The sequence below is a fragment of the Halichoerus grypus genome, chromosome 13 (assembly GCF_964656455.1).
Source record: "Halichoerus grypus chromosome 13, mHalGry1.hap1.1, whole genome shotgun sequence".
NCBI lineage: Eukaryota > Metazoa > Chordata > Mammalia > Carnivora > Phocidae > Halichoerus > Halichoerus grypus.
The window spans coordinates 36,271,079-36,293,994 of record NC_135724.1 but is presented as its reverse complement, the minus strand read 5'-3'; the positions used below and the strand labels follow the sequence as shown (position 1 = coordinate 36,293,994).

The window sequence follows — 22,916 nt, the reverse complement described above, 5'->3', positions numbered from 1 at the left end:
TGAGAAAAGAAAGTCTATGCACCTTGGCTTCTACCACATTATTTAGAGGAAGAGGCAAGTGATGGAGAAGGAATACTGACCTCAACGTAAAAAAAAATAATAATAATAAAAATAAATAAAAGGGCTTTTGAATTCCACACTGTGATGCTCTTACTCTGGAACTTCAGACATGTCGCTTAAACTTTCTAAGCCTCGGTTTCTTCCTCTGCAAAATGGAGATATTAAAGCCTGCGTTGGCCTCTGCCCAGAGTTGTTTTCACAGGGAGAGCAGCAGAGGATCTTCCCTGTGACCCCTGAAATGGGAGTGAGCACGAACAATAAAATGTTATGTGGGTGGAAGATATGAGTAGAGTTATTACCAAAGGAAAACATTCACTCTTCATTCATTTAACAAACACCACTGAGCCTCGAGTGTGTGCCCGGCCCTGTGCTAAGCCCGGGAAAGCACCTCTGTGGAGGCCACAGTGACCAGCAACTGTTACCTGCAGCCAAATGCAATCGGATCTTCGATCCACAGTGACAGTAGGGGCGCTTAGTGTGTCGGGGGAGCCAGGGCCTAAGCTTTGGAGCCAGAATGTTCTGGGTTCAAATCTGACTTATGAGCTGTGTAACCTGGGAAACGTTACATGATCCTTGTTCAAACAGGTTTGCTTCTCCATCTTTAAACTGGGGGTGGCAGGGCTGCATTCCCAGAACAGCCCTGAGGGGATCAGCTGTGCCATCATAAAGAACGTGGCCCGCGGGGCCTGGTAGGTCCCAGCAGCAGTACCTGGTGACACATGCAGAGCTGACATGAGGGCTTCCTCCCCAGGCTCCCCACAGAGGTGACCCTCAGTCCTCTCCTGGTTAGTCTAGATCCCGCCCAGCAGGTGACCCTCCACTCTCAGGACCTCCAGAGCGAAGAACTGGCCTGTGAGATCCACAGATGCACCACACTTGTTCCCTAGCGTGGGACTTCAGAGGAAGGTCACTGTGGCTGCCAGCCACCGGGCCGGCCCAGCTGCCAGCACACAGGAGGGCTCAGGATACTCGGCTGAATGAACCGACTGATCGGTGAAGGTCTGACTTGAGCGAGGCCTTTGCTAGAGACCACGGTTACGAGTTCTGCACATGCTGTGCACGCCCTGGGTGCCGGGCATGCTCAGCAGGGAGGAGGCTCTGACCAACTCCAGCAAGAGGTTTGGGACTCACTGCCGGGTGTGGGTTACCTTCTGGGAGAGTCAAGGCAGCTCGCATGAGACCACATGACTGGGATCAGTTCAAAACTGCACAGTGTCAACCCGCAGATAAGACAGATTTGCTAGGTTAATTTCAGGACATTGAAGTCGGGGGCAGGAGTGCCTTAGAGGCTGGGTCCCCTCCCTGCTGTCCCCCATACAGCCTTATCAGACATGGTGCAATCTTCCGACCCAAAGTGAGGCTCATCCTTCTCCAGACTTCACTGAAACCACTGAAAAATTCCTCCTTCCCCTCTCCAGGCCTTCTTCCTGGAAGCTGGCCATGGCCTCCTAGCATTTAGAAAGGCTTTCCAGCCGGATCTCTGTCCATCTCCAGCTTCTCTTCCGTCAGTATTTGATGCTACAACTTTGCTCACGCTGTCCCCCCGCGGGCATGCCCTTCCCCCGCCCTGCCCACCACCGCGCGGCCCGTGCTTCCAGGGGCAGCTTGGGCAGCCCTTCTCAGGAGACAGCCCCGCTTCGCACCTCCTCAAGCGCTAGGACGGAACCACATTGTGGACACTGCTTTATACTGTAGGACTTCTAAACGATAAATGTTTTCTAGAGTCTGGGTTGTAAACTTCAGTAGATCAGGAACTCAATCACGTATGGCTTTGTGTGCCCTGTGGCCCCTAATAAGGTATCTTGAATACCGAGGGTATGTAATAAATATTTGTTGCATAAATTAATATTTAATTACTTCATGAAAGTGCCCCTATTTATCATGGAAATGGCCTTTTCTCTTCCACAGTCACAATACAACAATCCAGTATCTCAGAAGCTTTTGCTGATATCATTTTTTCAAGCACAGTTATTAATAATTTGTCTTAAAATGCTCATTTAAGTGCCCAATGTGAAGATAAGAGGTCTGCTTTCCTGTTGATGCTCATACTCAGCCATAATTATCTGTCACAAGAGGCATGAAGAGGTGTGAAGATGAAAGCTCAGGAGGTCGGATACGCTGCCTCAAACTCCTGAAACGGGGCGGGGGGGGTGACAATTATCAGCCTTGAGCGTGGGGTGGGGGTGGGGCACGGTTAATCGTGTGTGAGAACATTTGTTCCACGGGTCATAGGATTCAGTCTCCCCTCTCCCATCCCACGCCCAAACACACACATCACACATGCACACACCCCACACATGCACACACACACACACCACACACACACACACACACACCCCACACACACACATACACACACACACATTTGCGCACGCACAGCCGCCTCCTCCCTACCGGGAGGGAGCGCCACAGATGCCCAGGTCTGGAGATAACTGAGGCCTACTCATTCAAGGACCAGAACTCAAAAACACTTACGGGTCCAGATGGGACTGCCCACTCTTCCTAACCATGAGATTCTCAACCTAATTCAACCTTTCATTTATTGCTCAGTTATTGTCATGAACATTATTTATTGTGCAATATAATCATACAGTGATTTTCTCAGAAGCTCCGTGCCTTCTCTTCTCGAGTGCTAAAATATTTCGTTTCTATACCTGCTTTTCATAAATTTCCAATCCCGCCATGATGGTGAGACTGTCTGTGGTCATTTCATGAGGACGGCCGGCAGAAGCAATGCCCCTGCCCTGCCTGTGAAGGCCGGGGAACTGGCTAACCAGGCTGGGCGAGGCTGTGTCTGAGCAAGATGCGTATGATTAAGGTAGAGAACTAGCAGTCCTTGCTACACTTATTCCAGAAGGTCTGAGGCCCTTTCCTACTTGCTCCCTAGCACCCTAGAAAGTTCAAGATGTACCGAAATCTCAGCTCTGATGAAGATGGCAGGTGAGCTCTGTAGCAGTGTGAATATAATCTCCGTGTGATCAGTAAATGAGTTTCAGCACATCGGCATCATTCATCGCTTTAAATTAATGTCGCTAATTTGAATTTTATTGGTTTTGTAGTTTTTATTATATTCAGTTAGAATTTGTTTTGGCTTTATAGCTGTAGATGAGCTTCTACGTATTTAAGTAGCATTACAACATGAAAACCAACACTGGGGATCCAACACTGGATGAAAACCAACCATGAAAACCAACACTGGGGATCCGTCAGCATTTTGCTCAGTCCTGCCTTACAAAATCTTCCTTGGTTTGTACCACGTGCCTGACACTCAGCCTGCTCACTGGGGAGGTTTGTCTTTGACTCTGTTCTCGCCTCGTGGTTGTTACTGGGGCAAAGTGACTGGCAATAAACATTCATGCCAAAGAAAGCACTGACGGCCCCCAGGGGAACTAGGTTACAAGGCTATAAAGAAGTCACTCAGATCATCCAGAATATACTAATAATCATCTCTTTATTACCATGAAAATATCCATGTAACTTCTTTTAAATTTAAACTTCTTTTTTTGAGAGGTGCCTTGGTGGGTCAGTTGGCTAAAAGTCTGCCTTTGGCTCAAGTCATGACCTTGGGGTCCTGGGATAGAGCCCCACATCGGGCTCCCTGCACAGCAGGGAGTCTGCTTCTCTCTCTCACTCTGCCCCTCCCCCCTACTCGTGCACATGCTCTCAAATAAACACAATCTTTTAAAAAAACAAACTCCTTATTTTGACATAATTGTAGATTCACCAGCAGTTCTAAGAAACAGTACAGAGAGATCCATGTATCTGTCACCCAGTTTCCCCAGTGGTAATATCTTGTAAAACTATAGTCCTATCATAGCCAGGACACTGACAATGTCAATGACAATGCACCAGTCTTCATCAGAATTCCCCAGGTTAACATGCACTTAGTCGTTTGTGTTTATTTTTGTGTGTATTTAGTTCTATGCCATGTTACTGCATGCGTGGTCTCCATCACCACAGTCAAGATCTGGACCAGTCCTGTCACCACAAGGACCCCTGGGGCTACTCTTTTATAACCACACACATCTCCCTCCTGTGCCGCACCCACCCCCAAGCCCCTGGCAACCACTAATCTGCCCTCTGTTTGGTCATTTCAAGAATGTTATATAAATGGAATCATACGGGATGCAACGTGTCAGGCCTAGCTTCTGTACTCAGTATAATGCCCTTAAGATCCAACCAAAGTGTAGTGTGTCTCGATAGGATGTTCCTTTTTATTGCTGAGTAATGTTCCTCGGTATGGGTGCAGCAGTTTGTTTGACCATCTACCCATTGAAGGACATCTCGGTGGTGGCAAGTGTTTGGCTATTACAAATAAAGTTGCTATGAACATTCATGTGCAGGTTGTTGTGTGAACATAAATTTTCATTCCTCTGGGATGAAGGCCTAAGAGGGAGTGTGTTGGGTCGTGCGCTAATGGTATGTTTAGTTTTATTTTAAAAAATCTTCCAAACTTTTCCAGAGCACCTGTACCATTTTGCTCAATATAACATTTAAAAATTCTCGTCAAAAACCTGTGGACTCCAGTTTGCAAAACACTAATGTAGTGACTGACACCAGTTAACTAAAAACATCAGCAAGGTGTCCTTGAAGATATAAAAAAGGAAGTGGCTAATTCTGGATGAAAAAAAAAAAAAGCTGTGATTAAAGAGATGCTGGAAAAACTTTAAATTAAAATTTCAAGTAGTTTTTTTCCCTCCCAAATGGTGGAGGCTTGAGTTTTGAGGCAGTGTCCCTTGTTGGAAAAACATTCTAAATGGCTTTTTGGCTCTTCAGATTTGAACAAGTCCTGCTTCCTCAGGTCTGGAGGTCCACCTACCCCTAGAAGACCTGCAGACCAAGAGCCAGAGGAGGGTATCACGCTGTGCATGGAAGGTGCCTTCCAGCTGACCCTCACCTCTGAAGCTCCAGCTTCAGGGCCCCTCTCTCTGCTACCTCATTTTGCAGACCCTGGAAACATCATCATCTATTTCCGTAAAATTTCTAAAAGTAAGATATTTTAACCACCGAGTGAGACCACTGCCCATGTCTACTCCAAACTCCCTATGTCACACTCTTCTTCAGGCCAGGTGACAGTGGAATGGTCATGACATTTGGGGGTTCCAACAAGGGAAATGAGGTTGGGCATCCATTGAGTTTGGATTTAGCCAATCCATTTATGGGGCCTGCAGTCACTTCTCTGTGGAATTAAGTTATTGCTGACTGCCCTGGTGCAAGAATGTCCTCCAGGGACAGGGCTATCTCCCCTCCCCTGGAAGCTGAGAGCTCATGGCCATACTGCCAGCTGAGCATATCTTGGGGCCTCCAGCAACAGAAAGATGTGGGTAGGAGGAGAAACAAAGTTTGAAATGCCCCAAGCCAGGAGCTGGCCTGTGGGAAATTCCTTGAATCACCAGACATATAAAATTGTAAGCAGTGGATTCAGTTCTCATCAAGCCTAACCAGAATGGATGTTCTCTCTTGTCAGGAACAGTCTCGATAAATGAAGCTTATACAATTATAAACATACCACACTCTTCTCTCTTCTTTTGGTGAGCTTTTCCAGAATCTCTGTTTGTGGGACGTAAACCTATAAAATACTCCCAGCACTGATGACATCTCTGTGGAGTTGTGAGTTTTATGTATCACAACATGTCAGACTCCATTTTAATAAATCTGACGCATCTTGTCCTGATGACATCTGGAGTTCCAGCTGAAGTAAATTTTCATCAGTCATGCTAAAGGAAATTATGCTAATCTGAAATTATGCCAAATAGAAAGTATGATCTTTCTCTTCTTTCTGTAGAATAAGGTAAGTGATCAAGGAGTATGCAGTCAAAAGAATAGGGAAAAACATAAAGGTGTGTCAGGCTGTTGATTAATTAAAACCTTAGGTTATTTTCCTGCATTTTGTGCTACTTAAGGCATTTTCAGCCTTTTGCAATTTGAAGTTTGTTGTGTTGTTTTTTTCTCATTCTATATAAATATTTATTTTTGTAACTCATTTGTATTTATAATTCTGTAAGCTGAGCCCCTCTAAAGACTGTTTCTTTGGGAAACACATGGCCATTGTCTGAATGGATGCTGGCTGTGAACTCCCACCTACTCTTGTCTGGGTTATTTGGGTGGTTGTTTGCTGGGGTCCACAGCAAAGGTTCAGATTCTGGCCTCCACCCCACCACTGGAAGAGGCTGTTCTACAGGCCACAGGCTGCTCAGACAGTTACCCTGAAAGTGCCCACATTGCACACTTGTACTCTAATATCTTTGGAGGCCATAAGGGGGAGGCCAGTTTACCCCCTTAGAGAGTGGACCTTCCCACTGTCCATCATCCTGGGGCTGGAAATGGAGCTCAGGCAAGGCCTTGAGGCTGGGTGAGAGAAGGAGGCAGCCAGCTGGGGCAGCGGGGTCTGCTCTCTGAGTGGCGGTGATGTCCAGAGCACTCCTGGCCAGGGGACAAGCTGGCTCTTCCTGGCAGTGAGTGGTCCTGTGAGTGTCCCTGAGGACAGGCCTGGCTCTGCGGGCCCCAGAAGCCACCTAATCTTTTGGGCTTGTCAGCTGCTCTCTGGCTTGCTTCCCTTTCACTGACCCGGGACCTCAGGAAGGCCTGGGACACAGCTGCCCTGTGGGGACTCACAAGAGGGCCTGTCTCATACCGGAGCCTGTAACTTTAGGGGGACCAGCCTCTCCTGAGGCCGGAGGTTTCCAGAATGGGAGGCAGTGGCCCAGCAGCACGGCCAGGAGGCTGCCAGCGACCATGGGGGGCGCCGCCCCAAGCCCAGGTGAGCATGTGCCTGGGGAACCCGTGGGCATAGCTGTGGGATAGAGAGATCCAATCTACACACGGTAAGATGGTGCGGCTTCCACTAGCAGTGGCTTCTTCAAATCCCAGTGCCCAGGCTGCCTCCTGACACGCCAAGCCACGGATAGGACCCCTGTTGGGGGTGCACCAGGCCCTAGGATTTTTCAAAGCTCCCCAGGTCATTCCAGTAATCCAGCCGAGGTTGAGAGCCACTGAGCTATTAGAATTTGGGCATTTAGAAGGAAATGTGACCTTATATTATAGTCATAGTCCAGCGCTAGTAGGACTTTGCATGACCTGTAAATTGTTGTGACTCTATTAAATCGACTACGAGGATGGTGGGAAACATTAGCTTCCGTATCATTTCAACTGTTCCATCTTCTTCAGCTTCCACAAGCTGCCTTCATTGACATCCTTTCCCTCCAAACCTGGCAGCCCACCTCCGTTCTTAAAGCAGTCCCATCAGAAGAAGTATTTCAGGTCACCCAGCCTTCCCACCAGCCCTAAGCTGAGGGGCCTAGGCTCACCACCGCATTCCCCAAATCTCATTCACTCCGATGCCTTTAACACGGCCACGGGGCTCTCATGCGTGCCTGCCAGTCCAGCCCTCCCCACCCATGCACCCCACTCATTTCTGCTCTGGCTCTAACCGGGGAGCACTGTTCAGTGCCTGAGGTCCCACTGTCCCACTCCACGCGGCCTCCTGATCCCAAGTCTAAGGTCCCGTTAGCACTTAGGCAGAGAGTGCTAAGTGGCCTCCCTAACTCTCAAGCACTGACCAGCCTGGATTCTAGGTCTCAAAACTCCGGCAGCCGTCCTTATCTGAATCACGCCTCACCCGGCCATACTGTTTGGAAAGAGGCTCCCACCTCGCATCGCCTACCACGCCTCTGTGGCAGCCCAGGGCTCGTGCCAGGGCATGGGGCTCTTCAAGCTGCTCAAGGAATCACTGTGCTTCATCACCCGCTCAGAGTTGTCACAGGAAGGCCATCAGCACAGGAGGTGGGAGATGAGCACCTTAACATGGGCTTTACCACTGGATTAATTTCCTATTGCTGACGTTCACAAAATACCGCAAACTTAATGACTTAAAACAACACAGATTTACTATCTTTCAGTTCTGGGAGTCAGAATTTCAATATAAGTCACATGGGGCTAAAATCAAGGTGTTGGCAGAGCTCTGTTCCCTCTGGAGGTTGTAAGGGGCAAATTCGTTCCCTTGCCCTTTTCAGTTTCTAGAAGTTACCTGCACTCCTTGGTTCACAGCTGCATCACTCTAACCGCTGCTTCTGTTGTCACATCCCCTCCCTCACTCCGTGCATCTAATTTCTAGCATCTCCATGAACAGTTCTCTTGGAGTCCCACAGCTTTAGGATGGGGTGGGTTGGAGGTACAAATTGGAAAGTCAGAAGAGATAGGATCTAATGTGCCCAGTAGCCTGTATGAGGTCACACAGGGGGTGTCGCAGGCAGGAGAGAGACGAGGTAGAGAAGCAAGACTTGGGGCTCCCCAACATGTTCAAACGTGTTAGAGAGATGATAAGCAGTAACCAGCATGGCAGACTGAACAGGAAGGGCAGTGAGACGGAAGAGCAAGAGACAGTAGGGCTCGAGAGGCCAGGAGAAGAAAGTGTCTCAGGAAGGTAAGAATCATCAATGTGTCAATGCAACCGATAAGCTACGAGAAGCTGAGGGTCAACTATTGGGTTGGCGACACGGAGGTCACCGGCAACAACACCGTGGGCCATTTTGGTGGAGTGGCAGGTACAAAGCCCTGCCCAGAGCGAATTCTAGAGAGAACCAAAGACAAGGTAGGGATGGCTACCTTAGACAATTCCATCACAGAAGTTTCTGAAAAGGGAATCAGGGATGATGGGCAGTATCCAAAGGGGAAACCAGGTCAAAGTGAGGGTTTCCGTAAATGGGAGAAATTGCAGCAAGGGTGAATCCGGAATGTCCAGTGGAGGAAAACCGCAGGAGGAAAGGGTCAGCCGGAGAAAGGACAGGGAGCCGTCCACGAATCAAATACTACAGGCAAGATCCAAATGCATATGATGTTCGGAGTCTAATGTAGGACCAACTTCCTCATGACGGCTGCCTGGTAATAGCAGCTCATATTCTGAGGAGAACCCAAGGGTACGCGTTCCATCAGTGACATGGAATCTCAGAGGAAAAGAAAATAGAAAACAAAAATCTAGACCCTCCCCGTACTTTCTCAAGGGCCCCTCTACAATCATCTGGCAATCTAAAAGTTTGCACCTTCAAGTCAGCCAATCGTTCTGAACGGATCTTTCACAGAATATATTCAAAGGTGACAAGCAATAGTAATTGTATTTTTTAACACATTAACTTGGTCACCAAATTTTTCAGTTTGTGGGATTGCACGTTGGCTCACACAAAAGCAGTCAACGTGTCCGTGTTCTCCCTCACCCCAGGTGCAGGGCAGATGCTGTGTTTGCACAACAAACTGTGTCACCAGCATACAAAACTGCTCCGACAGAAAGTAGATTAGTGGCTGCCTAGGCCTGGGGGTAAGAATGGGGTGTGAACACAAATGGGCAAGAGATTTCTTTTTGGGGTGATGGAAATGTTCTAAAATTGGATTGTGTCATGTATGTACATGTCCTTAAATATACTAAAAACCATTGAATTGTATACTTTAAACAGGTGAATTTTATGCTATATACATTGTATCTCCTAAAACTGTTTTTTAAAAAGAGAGAGAAGCATCTGGCTGGCTCAGTCGGTGGACTCTTGAACTCCGGGTTGTAAGCTTGAGCGCCACGTTGGGTTAATTACTTTAAAAAAATTAAAGAGATTACTTAAAAATAAAATCTTCAAAAAGAAAAAGAAAAGGAAAGAGAAAACTGTTCCGTGAAGACACAGGTCCTTCGGGGGGTGGCTAGGAGAGGATGCAACCGACCTCCAGCTCACCTCTCATAAGCCAGAGCTTGTCTTCAGTGCTGGTGTACCCAGAAACACCAAAGTCACTTGAGAAATCAGGGGTCTGTAAAAACGAGCAGGAGGAGCTCCTCAAACAGAAGGCCTAGCCCCTGGTGTGTTTGTATGGTGCTTTGATCTGTAATTACTTGACCAGTAATCCACAAAAAGATTTTCATCAGCTAATAATGAGACAGAGAAACTGAAGGACTCCATAAAAATCTTTTTGCTCCTTGTCCTGCTTCTCTTCTTGCTAGGACCTGCACACCCACCCCACTCTACACATGCCTTGTAATGCAAATAGCGTATGTCCTCCTTGTAAGTGGGATAGGAGTTAATGGTTATATCTAAGGAAGGACCTGGTGAGAATGACCAGACGAATCTATCATAAACGTATTTCAGAACACCAGGGCTGGACATCTCAGTGCCAAGAACCCCTGGCTCCAAGAAATAACCCCTGGGCCCTTATCTTTGTTCTAACTGGTCCCTGGATGCCTGAGAGGACACATACACCAGGTCACTGTCCTCAGTAAAAACCCCAGGCCCCAAACAAAGATAAGACTCATGCTCCTTTTTCTGAGTCTCCCTGGTGTTCCATCTGCATCTGCTCTACCTATGTCTTCAATAAACTCTGTTCTCACTTACTGCTGTCTCATGTTTGACTTCCATCCTTTGCAAAGCCAAGGACCCTCCTGGCTGGTTCTGTGAGCCCCTGATGGAACTCCTGCCAGCATCAGGAAGAATATGGTGCCTGGTGCTCTTTGATAAGCCGTAGTGGGCTTCAGGGATAAATAGATGGAGTTCACAAGGAAGAACCAAGGCTGTGTTCATCCAACCAATTTGTGGTGCTCACTCTATTCCAAAGACACGGAGATTCCCATTTTCTCCCCTAAGGTTTAGCTCAGTTTTGGGTTTGCTCCTGACCGTCTCAGGAGCTTGAATCTCTGTCCCAATCCCCAGCCCAATAAGGTGATAATAATGCACCCTTTGGATTATAGGTCACCACTCCCGACATGCAGCTCAGCACAGTCCCCTCTAGAAACTGCCCAGCCTCTCTCTCAATGCTGAACTACCAAAGAGAAGAGAGCAAGCCTTGGCTGGCCCTTTCACCCCAACCCCTCAAGTCCCCCACCTGGAGCTGCCCTTAACAGTAGGGGGGGCTCTGCGATGGCCTCAGGACATCGTGAGATTTGGCCAGAAGATAGCAGACTGTCTAGGTGTTGGAGGTAGGTTTTGTCTTCCTCTGGTTCAGCCTGTAGACCTCCTGAGCTGGGCCCTGTGTCGTCCCCACCCCTCAATCTGGCATCAGCCTCTCTCTCTTACTGTTGTCAGGCTCCTTACATCCTCACTTGCACCCTGCCCTGATCACTGCAGCTCAGACCACCACCATCCACACGCGTCCTTCTTTCTGCTTGATCTGAGCAGAGGCTCAAATCCTAGCTCCCCTTATTCACTGAGCACCTCGGGCAGGGACTTTACCCATCCATGCTTCAGTTTCTTTGTCTGTTGTGAGCATTAAATGGGTTCATACCAGGAAAGTGTTTATTAGTGCAGTCCTGCAGCAAACGAGCAATCATTGTTAGCTCTTCCCCAGTCAAGGAACCGCCCCACTGCAATGCCTTTGGGGGCTCTTCAGGTTTGGGGCACTTTCCAGCTGCCTTTGGTTTGGTTGTTTGTGGCCCAGGAGTTACAATTTTACTGCCAGAGATTTTTTTCTCTTCTCTTTCGTGCTGTTGCCGAAGTTTGCAATTGCTGAGCTTCCAGCTCTGGGTAACAAACATGCTTTCTGTAGTAATTTGCCCCTATTCCAAGGTAAGCCAAGACCAGAGTAGCCTGGGCCCCTGCCAGGAGTGACTGTGGCTTTCCTCGTCCCTGTGCTGTCCCCGTTCCTCCTTGGCTCTCTGTCACCGGACAGCGCAGAAAGAAGAGTTGTGTAGCAGACATCCACATTTGTCACTGCAAAACCTTTGTCTTCTGTAGGGACTCATGTTCCCTTCCCTGTCCTAATTCTCTGCCCTTTTAAACCAGAGCTATTATTACTTCTAATTTGCATTGAATGGTCCCTTAGCAACCATCACACATTGAATGGGATATCAACTTGCTTCTAATACTGCTAGATTTACCAAAAACTTAGCTCTTCCAGAGTATAACTTAAACTGTGATAAACAGAAATGTAAACAGCTTTCACCACATCCACATACATAAATATGCTCCTTTATAGAAGAGCTGCATGATAGCCAAGTTGACCGGAAGGCATATTTTGGATGAATCCCATTTTTCCCTTGTCATCAATAAAAAGCAATCTCATAAATTTATTTACCCTTGAAACATTTTTGGACCCAAAACAGGGCCACTGTTCTTAAGACTTAAAAACACATAATAAGGGGTGCCTGGCTGGCTCAGTCAGTAAAGCATTCAACTCTTGACCTTGGGGTTGTGAGCTCGAGGCCCACAATGGGAGTACAACTTACTTACTTAAATTAAAAAAAAAAAAAACACATATAATATTTAAGTAAGATAGATATTTTTGTAATACTTTTTTTAAAAATAATACTTTAAAAACATATTTACTAAGACTGTCTTTTCTAGATAAGATAGAGATAGTAGTATGTTGGTAAACTAGTTCTCTGGAAGAAAAAGAAAGATCTATTTTGTAGCGTCTGCCTATATCCATGGTGTAAATTCTCCCACCCTGGTTGATTTCAAGCCATCAACTGTTGAACAAGGGGATCATAAAATTCCTGAACACGGTATTTAACAACCGCAATGGTTCTAGCACAGCCCCGGAAGGCAGACTAAAAGGATACATAAAATGCAAGAGGGCAACATAAGCAAAAAGTAGGTGAAAAAGAAGGAATGAAACAAGGCTAAAGGTATAAAATGGAGCCAGGAATTAGTAAATACAAAAATGCATACAATAAAGCCCTATAAACAGGTTTAATACTCCCATTTGGCTTTAAGAAACTTCCAGCACCGAGAGACGCTTACTTAGTTCACAGTGTCCTTACGATAAAAATAAGTCTCATGCTGAGAAGTGCCGTTTCCTCCTCTTCAAGTAGGTCACATTTCTCCTGAGGGTGCCCGGGGAAGCAAAGACTGTGTCACACAGTGAATGTCCTCATCAACAGCAGGGTCATGGCTTCACCTTGAGACTGCAATTAAGTGAGCATTTCTGCAGACCCTGGGCCCAGCCAGAGACCAGGGACCAGCATTCCCGCATTCCCAGTTTAATCCCCAGCAGGTGGAGCTGGGGACATAGCCTTTGAGTAATCTTCGAGACTTTTGCTAAAGACCAGACTGCGGTAAGTTGGAAATTGTTCTCCCAGAGCCTACCTGAGGGCCTTTCTAGAAATCCCAATCTTCACAACATTCACATGATGGGGCTTCTGCATCAGGGCCCTGATCAGCAGGCTGGGCCCCAAGAACCGGAGCTTCACGTCCCTGTCAGAACAATCCAGAGCTACCCACAATCCTTGGAACCTTTAGTTTGAAGGGTTAACCACTTCTTTGAGGGTGAGCCCTCTAGCTGGTCTGGTTCCCCAGCCCTGACTGACCCTTCCTTTGTCCTCCTCAGCACCCCTACGGCCGCGCTCACAGAAGCACCTGCGTACATCTCCACCACTGACTCCATTTGGGTGCAGATTCGCATTTTTTGGCATGGGTGTATAGCAATGTTTCCCAGAGCGAGAACCAGTCCTGGCGACTCAGGTGTCTTATACCATCAGCAAAAACACAGTGGATTCGGGGCGCCTGGGTGGCTCAGTTGGTTAAGCGACTGCCTTCGGCTCAGGTCATGATCTCGGGGTCCTGGGATCGAGCCCCTCATTGGGCTCCCTGTTCAGCAGGAAGCCTGCTTCTCCCTCTCCCACTCCCCCTGCTTGTGTTCCCTCTCTGCTTGTCTCTCTCTCTCTGTCAAATAAATAAATAAAATCTTTAAAAAACAAAACAGTGGATTCAACAAATGGCCTTTTTGATTTCGTCATTCTTGCTTTTTTAGGTAGAAATGAAGACAGGTGGGGAGAGGTGTTAAGCAGTTGACAGTAATTACCAAAAAGATGGCCACAACCCCTGGAATACACAGCATCTTTCCTGTTACAAAGAGAATCTCAGTCTACGTTGGCCTGGTTTTCCTCACTGAGGACAACGCCACAAAGGTTCGTAGTTCATTGCCAGCCCTGGTGAGATACAGGCAGCCTGGCCCCACCCAGCAGAGGCCAGGCTCTCAGGACATCTGAGTCAGGGAACAGAAATGGCAAAGGTCGTCTCCCGGGGCACGTTCCATCCTCACGCAGCCAATATATTCATTCTTCCGCCCTGGATCATTTTACTCACAAACCCAACGCTGTCTATGCTGCGGCCTATGGCCAAGCCACAGCTCTGCAAAGGAACGTGAAAGCCACAGTACTCTTCCAGGAAAAGGCATTTGACAGAGGCCATTGTCCTACGATTAGTCGAGCAATGAAAAACATGCCCGAGGAAAAGCACGCGGTTGCTGTGGGGCTGGATGTAAGCGTGCGCATGCATATGTGCGCATGCGCTCCCTGGGCATCTTTCCCATAAATTCTGGGAGCCCTCTACTAAATGCTTCCTGCGATGTAAATTATAACTAGATACAGGAAAATGCAGCAACTGGGAAAGAAAGGGGTTATTTTCTTAAAAGAATTAGGACATTCCTTGGTTAAGTAGAAGCACAAAGTGTCTAGAGCGCATTTTTTTTTTAAGATTTTATGTATTTATTTGTCAGAGAGAGAGAGAGAGCACAAGCAGGGGGAATGGCAGGCTGAGGGAGAAGCAGGACCCCCGCTGAGCAGGGAGCCTGATGTGGGGCTTGATCCCAGGACCCTGGGGTCATGACCTGAGCCACCCAGGTGCCCCAAGGCAAATTCTTTCTTCAGGCCAACAAAAAAGTGAGTGTTTTGATAGAACCTACAAGGCCCATCAGGGCATAATCTGGCATTGTCCATGGCAAATAAATGCAAATGCATGGTTTTATAGTAGCTCTCCTCGTGGTGGGTCAAAATCCTTCCCATGTTCTTTCATTCACCCTGTTGGATGGAGATGGCAATAAACCTCCCTCTCTGTCTTCAACTCACCCCCCCAGCCAACTGTGTGGCACCTGGGGACTTTGTGGGGCCGCAGCTACAGGCAGGGTCTGATGAGTCTGGCCCAGTCAACGCACTCCCGTTCCCCTGGCTGTGGTGTCTGGTTCAGGGATGAGCTCTCCCAGCGTGGCCCGAGCAGAGCAAAGCACAGGGCCTTCATCGGAGGGAGCTGGTACCCCCCCCCCCCGCCAAGGGAAGCCAGTCTCAAGAAAGAGCCAACACAGAGGAGAGCCAAGCTAGAAGAAACTAAGAGAAATAGAGCCAGAAACACAACACTGATCAAAGCATTCCTGGGGCTCATCAAGCACTTGGATGACAAATCCCAGTGAATCTCCTCTGATGTTCAAGCCTGTGCATTAAATGGGATTTTCAGTAACCTATAACCAAAAACATCCTAACTAAAATACCACGTCTTCTGAATTACTAAACAGTTAATAAAATGGAAACGACCAACATCTTGTGTAACAGGCTTTAGAAATCTTGGGCTTTGATGGAGCACCTGGGTGGCTCAGGTGGTTAAGTGTCCAACTCTTAATTTCGGCTCAAGTCATGATCTCAGGGTCATGATCTCAGGGTCATGATACCAGGGTCATGATCTCAGGGTTGTGAGATCAAGCCCTGTGTCAAGCTCTGCATATTGATTCTCTCTCTCCCTCTCCTTCTGCCCCTCCCTGCTCGCATGCACGCATGCTCTCTCTCTCAAAAAAAATCAATCAATCAATTCTGGCTTTAAAAAGTATTATGCTCAAAAAGACCAACCAACAATAACTGTATATTTTCATGGGACAATGACACATCCAATAATTCATGCACTGTTTTCTACTTATACACTGCCCTAAGAGGATTTGGGTGAGCTTACAATTTAAAAAACCCTATATATTAGGATAATTAAAAGACAAATTAAATATCCAGAGGGGAAAAATGGATATATCAGAAAACAGTAATGAAATATAATCATTATACAGAAACACACAATTTCGCTCAGAGCATCCTGGCAGCCAAGGTAAAAAAAAAAAAAAAAAAAAAAAAAGCTAAATTTTTACATAAATCCCTTTTTGCCAGAAGATATGACATTTTTTCCCAGCAGTAAGTAAGTTCTACGATGGTTGTAGTCAATTTGGAAAGTTTAGGCCCCTGAACACTGACATTAGCCAAACCACTTCAGCTTATCCATATTAAAGGGTCAAAGTGACAACATTAATCTAAGTACTGGAAGATTACAATGTTTATATCAGCACTTACAAGAAAATACAGTGAGCTGCAGTGACTTTTTTTTTTTTTAAGAAAACACAATGTGACACCAGCCCCCAGGGCTCCAGCCAGAAATGGGAGGGCATAGTGAGGGCTTATGCTCTGCAGCCCCTCTGCGCCCAGAGGACACACAGGTCAGGGACGCGGAGAAGCAGAGGGATGACAACGGAGAACGGAGTCCATGTGGGAGTCCTCGGAGAGGCAGCTAAGCTGCCCCTGATGTATGTGGCGGGAGAGAGAAGGTGTACTTCCGATGCTGACACAGGGCTGCACATTTCCCTGGAGAAATATGGAAGCACAGAGAAATTGCGCTTGCCTTGAAAGAGAAAAGGGAGCTCTGGACACAATTTGGACTAGGAGACTATGGTCGGACAACCACAGCTAATTTTTACTGAGCACAATACTCCATGAGGTAAAGTACTATTATCCCTATTAGGATGATAATATCTGATGAGGAAAGTGATGTTTGGTTTTTTGACCGAGATTTCATGGCTAATCAGTGAGGGAGCTAAGGTCTGATCTGACGTGGTCCCCGTGTCCATCCCATCCATCCCCTCTAATGGGAGCCAAGCTGCAGGGGACAGCTCCTTGTGAACCGTGACAGCCCCTCCAGCTTGTGCTGCACCCTTCCACATTCCCAGGCTATCCCACTCTACCCAAGGCAGTGAAGAGCCCTGGGTAGCCTGCAATCAATGGGCCAAGGGAGCCAGAGGAAAAATGTTCCAGGAGCAATGCAGCAGATGGCCCAACGATGGCTGTAGGAGGCTTCCATATGCTTCCAGCAGGTCCTGACCGAGAGACAGCCTCCACTCATACTTGCCTGTCCTCCTCCTTGCCTCACTCTCCCCTCTCCTGGAATCACCTCCCAAGAAACTGCCTGCAGCAAAGCCCTTGTCACAGGCTCTGCTCAAACGCAAACTTAACCAAGAAAAGGCATCAGCGTAGAGGACATCAGAGCTTAGAAGGGACAGCTCATCAAATTCAGACCTTTATTGTTAAAGCCATTGACCACTGCCCAGCTCCGAAGAAAGAGGGTGCGGAGGAGGAAGAGGTGTTTAGGGAAGGCTCGGCTTGGTGGCCAGCCCAAGGCAAAAGCTTTCAATGACCAAATGCGTCTGACTGAATGATACATTTTCTGAAGGTCGACTTGCCCATTTCAAAGTGACTCATGACAGGACTGATCAGACCATGGAGTTGTTGGACAACATGTGGAATTCTCAGATAAATGCACTACAAGGTACTCCTTCTTCTTGGGCAGTTGTACAAGGCTGATGAAACGGGTTTTGTAATGGTGCTTGCCAGTTTCCGCATAAATGGAGCCATGCCCCTGATTTGAAGCGTAAAAAAAAAGGACATGTTGACTCCTTTTGCATATCCTAATACTACAGGCATCCATTAGAAAGAAAGAAAGAAAGGAAGGAAGGAAGGAAGGAAGGAAGGAAGGAAGGAAGGAAGGAAGGAAGAAAAAGAAAGAAAAGAAAGAAAGGAAGAAAGAAAGAAGAAATCTAATCTTCCTCAAGCTCTCGATTTTTCCCAGCTGCTTGCCAATTGCGAGCCGTGCACTGAGAAAGAGACCCTTCCTGATTGCGTTGTATCTATGCAACTGTATCCAATGGTCACTACAGAGCCAGGCGTTTGCCTGAGGACAGCAAATGAATCTACTGCTAGACAAGGTGGTGAGCAAGGAGAGTCCAAGGTTAGTTTTTTTTCTACCATCCCTCTTACCTTAACAATTCAAGACATTATTCAGAAAATAAAATGTTATTAAAGAATTTCATTTCATGAGACATTTCACAAGAAAGTTCTCCAGCAAGGGAAGGCTCGTTTCTTCAGACACAAGAGGGCAAGCTGCTTCTCTGGACGCTGGTGTTTCTGAGCTGCTCAGAGAAAGACGACATCTGTCCAGACCTGGGACCCAGAGACGTGAGGAGGGGGCACTGGCTGGTGGGTGCTGAGGCGTCTGAGCTTGGACAGAAGCCTGCCGTGCCTGGAACTCAGATGTCTAGGAGGAGGCATTGGGTAGCTGGGGCTGCAGTCGCTCAGAGGAGTATGGTGAATCTGGCTTCACAAGTGTTGGGAGAACTACAAACAGGATCAGATAGGATCCAGCTGCCCCCCGGGAGGAACCGTCACTGCTAAGTGGTGAGCCATTATTGGAGTGATGGTCACAGGAACCCACAAACTGGGAGAAGGGGGCCAGAGAAAATCCCCTCCTCCTGCAGCCTCAGTTTCCATCGAGCGCCCCCTACGGGCAGAGCCTAACTGGGTGTGGGCAGGGGGGAAACATGAGGTTTGCCAAGTCCCAGCCCAGCCGCACAGAGCAGAGAACGATGGGTTTGCAGCCAAGAGACCACAGCATAATGAGTGGTGCAGCACTCACCAAGACTTTCAGCCTCAGAACACAAAAGCTGTGATTTTCAAATATTTCCTCTGCTCGGAATTCAGTGAAAAGGTAAAATATCAAGGAAGCTAGAGAGGAACTGTAGTCTCCTGTTATGTTGGCAAAAGTGCACTCAGCTCAGAAGGTGGGCTTTGGATAAAACCTGAAGACAGTGAGGGATGCATCTCCTGCATATTTAAGCAACCTCAACATCAGTGAGGTGGAAGGGTTGGCTGAAGAGCCGCATTGGGCTAGAGATGCATAAGCAGTAGACAACACTTGGGATGCCACTGGAAAATCAAAGGACAAGGATGATGGCAGACACAAAGGGAAAAGGTGGAGTTTTTCTGGCATTTGAGAAAGCATTGTGCGTTGTGGGAAAGGATTGCTTCTGCTTGGAACTCATTAATTTTGAAGAAAGCAGCCTCATTCTACTGCCTCCAGGTCTGCAGCCCCACATTCTCCTTTGTACTTCTGGAAAGTACCTGCAAAGCAGGCCAATACTGGGAACTTGTGTGAGCCCGCATGCAGTCCCCCCCCCCCCCCGGGGCATTAACCACTGGTGGAATCTCTCCCCATCCCTCCAAAACAAAATGGTCCATTCAGCTGAGTAAAGTCAAACCATGTGTTATGTTTTTGGAATGATTTCTGTTAAAGGTATAGGACATGTGGATGTAAAGGGCTGGCATTTATTAATTCAGAATAACTCATGTCCCAAGTCCCGGGATAGTCAGTGTGTTGCTGGCAATTGAGAAAGGGAGATCAGCAAATCCTAGGGAAAGGACTCTGTGACATTTGCACTCACAGCCAATGCCTGAGAGGGTGAGGACCTTTCGAAGACCTCAGGATGGAAATCTCGGCCCCTCCATGGAGGAGGAAGCCTCCCCTCCACTTCCGGGCTTTCTTTCCAGGCCTTGTGGCCGCACCACTCCTGCCTTGTCCACAGTCACATGAGGACATCGTGGCCCCTGGCCCAGGCTACCTACCCTGCAAGGCCTTTTCCTATTAAATGATGATAGAGAAGACATTGAGGTTTATAACAGGAAAATATGACAAAATTATGCAATAAATGTATAAAAATGCCGTGAGGGTAAATGCATGATGCACCTTCTAAAGAGTTCCCACAGCTCTAAATGCCTATGATTACGGCTCTGAACCCTGTTGTTTGTTTTTGTCACGTTCAACTTTGGCTACTTGCTTCTGTGCAGAGTGGATGTTTTTCCCAAGTTCAAAGTGAAAACTATGCCTTTTATCTTTCTTATGAGGCTTTTCTAATCTTCACCTGGCATTCATGTGCTTTTGGCAACAGACGTTTCTATCCTGTCTCCTTACTGTTCCACTGTGACTCAATCCAACTAAGAAAATTTTAATGCTTTGTGGGTGCTTTAATTAGCTTTTGGGGGAAAAAAGTAATTATAATGTGGTAATAGTCCTTTAAGAAGTCAGCTACCTCTAGAATATCTGTCCTCCTCTGAGGCTACAAAGAACCAAGGAGCTTAGAGGTCTCAGGCGATCGGCGAGGTCCCCCCAAATTGTACGCAAGACTTTTGTGCAAATAACCTATGCTTCTGTGAGAGAAGATGTCAATAGTGTTCTCCAGATACTCGGAGAATTTGTTGACCTCAAAAGTTTGTGAATCCTGAACCTGTTTAAAATCTGTTATATGAATGAATGGGAGAAAATTGATCAATAAAATGGCTTTTGTTGTCCATTCAATTTCCTTTCCCCATCCCCAGCCCATTCACCTTGATCTCTGACTCCCCCCCATACACACTCCTACCCCCTACACTTAGTTCCTTTAATCAGTAATAGCTGGTCATGATTTTTCTGAGCTCTGTCTTTGGGGTTCAGCCAGTTCCTTTCGAGCCACACACAAGGCAAATGGTTAGTGTGTAGAATCCACCTTCTCTGGGAGGAATATTCTGGGGAGTAATTGGCTTCATCTAACACAATCTCCTTGCCCTGGTGTGGAAAGGCCCCTCAAGCTGTGGGTGGGAGGGATTTCTCAGGAAAGGACAGCAACTCCTACTTCAAGTTGCAGAGAGAGGGACAGCAGAGAGAAGCCAAGCGAAGCCAAGCGAAGCAGGTAGAGGAAAGTAGAAAGCAAGGGGCTCCCACCTGCTGAGCACCCCTCCTCTGTGCCCAGGTTGAGCTTCCTGACAGCAGCCCCTACTCAAGGGCTGCCTTGGGTTGCCCTTGAGTGCCTGACGTTTTGCGCACGCACACACATGCACACACACGCGCACAGACGTGCACACACATGCACACGCATACACACCACCTCCTGAGGCCTGTCAGCTCTTGCAGACGCTTTTATTCATTCAATCAGCCAACTCTTTGGAGGCCTAATTATGCACCAAGCACGTACTAGGCATTGAGGATCAAAATGTAGTAAGTTCAGAGTCTAAAAGGATGCCAAACAGACAGGCACGGAGGTTACGTGCAACTCTGCAAGTGGACACACAGATGGGGGGGGGGCCTCACTGGTGAGCATCGCCATCCTATTGTGAGGACAGCAGCTGCCCAGAGGGCGGAACCCGACACCCTGCCCACCACAAACCTGGTGCCTGGTTCTGCTGTGTCCTACTCTAGCCTTTAAAAGGCTACCACATTTAAACCTAACAGACACATGGGCAAAGATATAAACCACCAACACTCATGGCTACAAAAAGATGCCCAGTGCCACTGGTTGTGAAAACAATACAAATTAAAACAATACTAACAGGGGCGCCTGGGTGGCTCAGATGGTTAAGTGTCTGCCTTCAGCTCAGGTCATGATCCCAGGGTCCTGAGATCGAGCCCCGCATCAGGCTCCCTGTTCAGTGGGGAGCCTGCTTCTCCCTCTCCCTCTGCATCTCTCTCTCTCTCTGACTCTCATGAATAAATAAATAAAACATTTAAAAAAAAAAAGGACAAAATCTGGAGCCTTAAAAAAAAAAAAATAGTAACAGAGGGGGCCTGGGTGGCTCAGTCGGTTAAGCATCTGCCTTCGGCTCAGGTCATGATCCTGGGGTCCTAGGATCGAGTGCCCATCGGGCTCCCTGGAGGGCAGCCTGCTTCTCCCTCTCCCTCTGCCCCTCCCCCCTGGCTCGTGCTCTCTCTCTCTCTCAAATAAATAAATAAAATCTTAAAAAAAAACAACAATACTAATAGATGGGTAAACATTTTAAAGACTGCTAACAGCCAGCACTGATGAGAACGTGGGGAAATGCACACCTCTTACAGTGATGGGAGTATGAATTATTACAATCTCTTGGAAAATAATTTGGCAATACCTATTAAAATTAGAAATACAAGGGGGGGTGGGGGATGGGTTATCCTGGTGATGGGTACCGGATGGAGCGCTGGGTGTTATATGCAAACAATGAATCATGGAACACTACATCAAAAACTAATGATGTAATGTATGGTGATTAACATAACATAATAAAATTTTTAAAAATTAGAAATACATATCACCTTGGACCCAGGAGTCCCACTTTGGGAGATTTCTCCTACAGGAATAAAAGCACCATCATTGTTTAAAATAGAAAAGGAAAATAAATTTGGAAACAACCTAAATATTCACAATTAAGGAGCAACTGACTAGATTATGATATCTGTACCAAGAAATATTGCACAGCCATGAAAAAGAATAAGTTACATTTATACATATTTGCCTAGGAATATACCAGTGATGTATTAGATAGAGGGAATGTATAAAAGAAAATTACGGGGGCGACTGGCTGGCTCAGTCAATAGAACATGTGAGTCTTGATCTCAGGGCATGAGCTTGAGGCCCACGTTGGGTTTACTTTAAAAAAAAAGAAAGTTATGGATAAATATATAAAGGAGCTTATTTTTAAACAAAAGATAAAGAAAAAAATGAGCATTTGGGCAGAGAAAGATACAGAAGGTTACAAATCAAACTATTCAGATTAGTTGCCTCAAAGGGTACAATCAGAGGGAAAGAGAAGATTATTGTATTTTTCTTAATTCATCTTTGCTTTGTTAGACTTGCCACAATGGGCATAATTTTTTTTTCAGTAGTTAGAAAAAAATCAAGTCAAGAGAACGAGAAGACAAGTCACAAACTGGGAGAAAATATTTGCCAATATATATATCCCCACTGAACAGGGAGACTGATGCGGGGCTCGATATATATATCTGATACAGGAGTGTTAAAAAGAACTCTTAGGGGCGTCTGGGTGGCTCAGTTAAGCATCTGCCTTCAGCTCAGGTCATGATCCTGGGGTCCTGGAATTGAGCCCCACATTGGGCTCCCTGCTCAGCGGGAAGTCAGCTTCTCCCTCTCCCTCTGCTCCTCCTCTCCACTCATGCTCTCTCTCTCTCTCAAATAAATAAATAAAAATAAAATCTTAAAAAAAAGGAACTCTTGGGGCGCCTGGGTGGCTCAGTCGTTAA

General features: G+C 47.0%; 1 protein-coding gene across 1 annotated transcript in view; it reads right to left on the bottom strand.

The window, feature by feature from the left end:
- LOC118533873 (zinc finger and SCAN domain-containing protein 30) overlaps window positions 1–22,916 on the bottom strand; it is a 508,183-nt gene extending 485,267 nt beyond the window's left edge. Inside the window, exon 1 of the mRNA XM_078060431.1 lies at window positions 22,886–22,916. The gene's annotated coding sequence lies outside the window, so the exon portion shown is untranslated. The remainder of the gene's footprint in view (window positions 1–22,885) is intronic.